A 5,910-nucleotide genomic window follows, 5' to 3' on the forward strand; every position below is an offset into this window, starting at 1 on the left:
AAAACTAAAAATACAACTACCATATGACCCAGCAATCCCACTCCTAGGCATATACCCAGAGAAAACCATAATTCGAAAAGATAAATGCACCCCAATGTTCACTGCAGCACTATTTACAATAGCCAGGACATGGAAGCAACCTAAATGTCCATTGACAGAGGAATGGATAAAGAAGATGTGGTACATATATACAATGGGATACTACTCAGCCATAAAAAAGAACAAAATAATGCCATTTGCAGCAACATGGATGGACCAAGAGACTGTCATAGTGAGTGAAGGAAGTCAGACATAGACAAATATCATATGATATTGCTTATATGTGGAATCTAAAAAAGGTACAAATGAACTTATTTACAAAACAGAAGTAGAGTCACGGATGTAGAAAACAAACATGGTTATCAGGGGATAAGAGGGGGGAGGGATAAATTGGGAGATTGGGATTGACATATACACACTACTATACATAAAATAGATAACTAATAAGAACCTACTGTATAGCCAAGGGAACTCTACTCAATACTCAGTACTCTGTAATGACCTATATAGGAAAAAGATCTAAAAAAAGAATGGATATATGTATATGTATAACTGATTCACTTTGCTGTACACCTGAAACTAACACAGTATTGTAAATCAACTATACTCCAAAAAAATTTTTTTTAATGAGATGTAGAAGTCAGAGGTATAAAAAAAAAAATCAACTGAATCACTTAGAGAAAATTTGGCCATAAAATGAGCAGATGATATAATTTATAAGAATAGCTTAAGTTCTTTAAAACTTATTGTTCTCATAACCATACTTTAAAAGTATGTTTTTGAAATCATGCTCACTAACACCCAATAAAGCTCAGGATGTGTGTGAAACAAAAAAAAAAAACAAAAAAAAACTTCATGGGACTTCCCTGGTGGTCCAATGGTTAAGACTTTGCCTTCGAATGCAGGGGCCGTGGGTCCGATCCCTGGTTGAGGAGCTAAGATCCCACATGCCTCGTGGCCAAAAAAACCCAACAAACCATAAAACAGAAGCACAACGTTGTAACATATTCAATAAAGACTTTAAAAAATGGTCCACATCGGGCTTCCCTGGTGGCGCAGTGGTTGAGGGTCCGCCTGCCGATGCAGGGGACGCGGGTTTGTGCCCCGGTCTGGGAGGATCCCACGTGCCGCGGAGCGGCTGGGCCCGTGAGCCATGGCCGCTGAACCTGCGCAAAAAAAAAAAAAAAAAGGTCCACATCAAAAAGAATCCTAAAAAAAACCTTCAGATGTCCATCAATTAAAAAAAAACAAACAAAACTTAGAAACATACAACCTACCAAGGCTGAATCATGAAAAAAATAGAAAATCCAAACTAGTAATGAGGAAGGAGATTGAATCAATAATCAAAAACCTCCCAATAAGAAAACCATAGACCAGATGGTTTCACCAGTGAATTCTACCAAACATTTAAAGAGGAATTAATGTCAATCCTTCTCAAACAGGGAACACTCCAAAACTCATTTTATGAGGGTAGCATAACCTTGGTACCAAAGCCAGATAAGGACACTGTAAGGAAAGATAACTACAGACCAATATCCCTGATGAATATAAATGCAAAAATTCTCAACACAATATTTGCAAACTGAATTCAATAGCACATTAAAACAATCATACACCATGGTCAAGCAGGATTTATTCCTGGAATGCAAGGATGATTCAATGTATGCAAATCAATAAATGTGATACATCTGATTAATAGAAGGAAAGATAAACTCACATGATCCTTTCAATAGATGCAAAAAAAGCATTTGACAAACGACAATATCCTTTCATGAAAAAAACTCTCAACAAATTGGGAACAGAAGGAACATACCTCAACATAATATATGATAAGTCCACAGCTAACATTATACTCAATGTTCAAAAGTTGAAAGCTTTTCCTTTAAGATCATGAACCAGTTAAGGGAGACCATTCTCACCCCTCCTATTCAACACAGTACTGGAAATCCTAACCAGAGAAATCAGGCAAGGAAAAAAAGACATCTAAATCAGAAAGGAAGAAGTAAAACTGTCATTGTTTGCAGATGATATGATCTTATATATAAAAATTCCTAATGACTGCACCAAGAAAAGCTAGAACTAATCGAGGAATTCAGTAATATTATAGGACACAAAATCAACATACAGGAATCAGTTGTGTTTCTATATACTAACAATGAAATATCTGCAAAAGAAAAAAAGAAGACAATCCCTTTAATAATAACATCAAAAACAATAAAATATTTAGGAATAAATTTAACCAAGGAAGTGAAAGATCTGTACACTGTAAACTACAAGACTTTGGCAAAAAAAAAAAAAAAAAAAAAAATTGAAGAAGACACAAAGAAATGGAAAGAGATCCTATGTTCATGAATCAGAAGAGTTAATATTGTTAAGATGTCCATACTACCCAAAGCCATCTATAGAGTCAATGTGATCCCTATCAAAATCCCAATGGCATTTTTCACAGAAATAGAACAAATAATTTTAAAATTTGTATGGAACCACAAAAGATCCCAAATAGCCAAGGCAATCGTGAGAAAAAAGTATAAATTGGAGGCATCACACATCCTGTTTCAAACTATACTACTATAGCTATAGTAATAACTATTTCAAGCTATACCACAAAGCTATAGCAATTAACATAGTATGGTACTGGCACAAAAAAGAACAAATAGACCAATGGAACAGAATCAAGAGCCTAGAAATAAACTTTTGCATATATGGTTAACTGATATTTGACAGGAAGCCAAGAATACTCAATGGGGAAAGAATAGCCTCTTTAATAAAAGATGTAAAAAAAAATAAATACATGAATGAATGAATGTATGATGTTGGTAAAACTGGATAGTCAAATGCAGAATGAAATTGGACCCCTATCTTACACTAGTCACAAAAATTAACTCAAGATAAAGACTTAAACACAGGACCTGAAACTAAAACTCCCAGAAGAAAACACAGGGAAAAGGCTTCCTGACATTGGTCTTCATGATGATTTTTGGATTTAACACCAAAAGCTCTAGCAACAAAGACAAAACTTGATAAGTGGGATTACATCGAACTAAAATAGCTTCTGCACAGCAAAAGAAACAACCAACAAATAAAAATGCAAACTATGGAATGGAAGAAAATATTTGCAAACCATATATCTGATAAGGAGTTAATATCGAAAATATGTAAATAACTCATACAACTCAATAGCAAAAATAACCAAACAGTTTGATTTTAAAATGGGCAGGAAAACTCAATAAATACATTTTCAAATAAGACATACAAATGGCCAACAGGTACATGAAGAGGTACTCAGCATCACTAAACATCAGGGAAATGCACATCAAAACCACAAGGAGATATTCATCTCACACCTGTTAAAATGGCTGTTATCAAAAAGACAAAAGATAAGTGTTGGTGAAGATGTGGAGAAAAGGGAACCCTTGTGCATTGTTGGTAGGCATCTGAATTCGTATAGCCGCTATGGAAAACATGATGAAGGTTCCTTAAAAAAATAAAAATAGAACTATCGTACGATCCAGCAATCCCACTTCTGGGTATATATCCAAAGAAAATATAAACAGGATCTTGAAGAGATGTCTGCACCCCCATGTTCATTGAAGCATTATTTACAATAGCCAAGATATGGAAACAATGGGTCTGTCAAAGGATGAATGGATAAAGACATTGTGGTGTATATATACCATGGAATATTATTCATAAGAAAGAAGGAAATCTTGCTATTTGTGACAACATGGATGGACCTTGAAAGTATTAGGCTACTTAAGTCAGAGAAAGACCAATACTGTATGATCTCACTTATATGTGAAATCTAAAAAGCCTAACTCATAGGAACAGAGTAGAATGGTAGTTACCAGGGCCTGGGGAGTGGGGAAAATGGGGAGAAGTTGGTCAAAGGATACAAACTTCCAGTTATAAGATGAATACATTCTGGGCATCTAATTAACAGCATAGTGATTATAGTTAATAATACTGCACCATATACTTGAATGTTGCTAAGAGAGTAGATCTTAAATGTTCTAACTACAAAAAAGAATGATAATTATGTAATATGATGGAGGTGTTAGCTAATGCTATGATGGTAATTGCTTTACAATATATTAGTGGTTCAAATCAACCTGTTGTACACCTTAGACTTACACAATGTTACATGTCAATCATATCTCAATACAACCGGAAAAAATAAAGGAAAAAACAGCCAAATCACTGTTAACTGGATGATGGAGAGAAAGGTGGAATGAAGGAGGGCACACAACAGAATGTCAAAACAGATTTGAGGTGCAGCCCAATGAATAGAATGTTTTGTGTTAGGGTCAAGCATAGAAGAGGAAGTATATAAAATCAAGGCTAATATGCAGAATTTTATCATTTCCTCTCAAAAAAGAAATGTAAGTGCTGGTTGCCTCCAGTTTTCTTTGGCTCTTAAAAATGGAGCCAAGCATATTTTAAAACATTTGTTACGTCTCTAGAATATCTAAGAACCTGATGCCCACGTTGCCTTCGTACTACTTAGCTGGGGTTGCTTGAGTTACGAGTCTTCTGGTTTGTGAATGTCTTCATTTTTAAGAGGTGCCTTTGTGGAGCATTGATAGGTGCGTTGGCAGCCTCCACCTGCAGACTTATCTTGGGGAACAGTATCTCACAAAGCTGAGGAGGAGCTTGTGATAAGGAAGACAGTAGGTCCTCATGTCTTCAGAATAGGTGAAAACTCTCCTGCAGATTAGATCAAGGAGAGTCTCCAGTTGGATGTGACACAGAAGCTACAACCATGCCTTTCCAACCCAGGTTAAGGAGGGACTGGCTAACCTCACTTGTGGAGTGAGAAACAGGGATATGCAACAGAATAGGTGCTGGAGGAAGTGTCCACCCCACTGTGGGCAGATTCTTTGCATCTATATTAATAACAGCCTCTCCCACGGATTAGCTGATCCAGGCTTTAGTGTTTTATCTCCTTCTGAAAGTAATGGAGTGTGTACTCCTGAGTTATGTGTGGCATGGAGAAAATTAGTTCAGATGTCAGCATTTTTTTTTTCTTCCAAGAGTGCCTGGATGCTTGACAGGGCGCACAATCATACGGTCTTCAGATCTTTTAAAAGCTGATTTTCCTGGGCCTGACCCCGGGGGAACTGGATACAATCTCTGGTTATTATTGATTCAGTTCCCATTGGTGTTGAACTTCCTGAGAAATTAAATGAGATCTAAAACTCACACACATACACTCCTCAGGTGAAGGGAAACTCGAAACCAGATTAGTTTCACAGTCACCTTTTCTTTAGGATTAGGAGAAAAAGAAAGCCAAAGAGCAGATTTGGAAATAACCCCAATGCCTACAGTGTCATAAGAGGCCCGGGGCTCTTGAGAGCAAAGGTCAACAGCAAGTGCCAATTAGGTACTGGCTCGTGGTCCCAGAGGGACCGGCCTGCCGCTGCCAAAGGCTTCTTGTTAAAAACGCGTCTCCTGACCTTTCGTGCCCGGGCTCTCCCAGGAGCTCAGATGCTGGTGTAGCAGACTCAAGGGCTCTCAAGTTCAAGTTTGGCGGACTGTTCGGAGAAGAGACCTGGAGTTGCTGAATGGGGGGCAGGGCCTCATTCAGTGAGAGGGGAAGGTCATTTGAACCCCAAGCTTGCTCTGTGGCGCTGATGAGGGAGTGGATGGATGGCCCCAGGCCTCTCCCAGTCTCAGCCTTGCCCACAGGCTTGGTGAAACATAGGAAGCTAATTAGGAGCTGGCCGAAATCAGAGCAGCTCTTCTCCCTGGGGTACGCTTCATTTTTAGTTGTTTAAAAATACAGCCTGGGGCTTCCCTGGTGGCGCAGTGGTTGAGAGTCCGCCTGCCGATACAGGGGACACGGGTTCGCGCCCCGGTCCGGGAAGATCCCAC

At 38.3% G+C, this 5,910-nt stretch overlaps 1 protein-coding gene across 3 annotated transcripts in view; it reads right to left on the reverse strand.

The window, feature by feature from the left end:
• FAM13A (family with sequence similarity 13 member A) overlaps positions 1 to 5,910 on the reverse strand; it is a 381,052-nt gene that overhangs the window by 8,402 nt on the left and 366,740 nt on the right. The window contains exon 25 of one of the 3 annotated variants that reach the window (XR_003680461.2): positions 2,342 to 4,743. The exons of the other annotated variants lie outside the window; for them this stretch is intronic. The gene's annotated coding sequence lies outside the window, so the exon portion shown is untranslated. Of the gene's footprint in view, positions 1 to 2,341; positions 4,744 to 5,910 lie in introns of those variants that run through there. 3 annotated transcript variants of the gene reach the window in all.

Source organism: Physeter macrocephalus, chromosome 7 (genome assembly GCF_002837175.3).
Source record: "Physeter macrocephalus isolate SW-GA chromosome 7, ASM283717v5, whole genome shotgun sequence".
NCBI lineage: Eukaryota > Metazoa > Chordata > Mammalia > Artiodactyla > Physeteridae > Physeter > Physeter macrocephalus.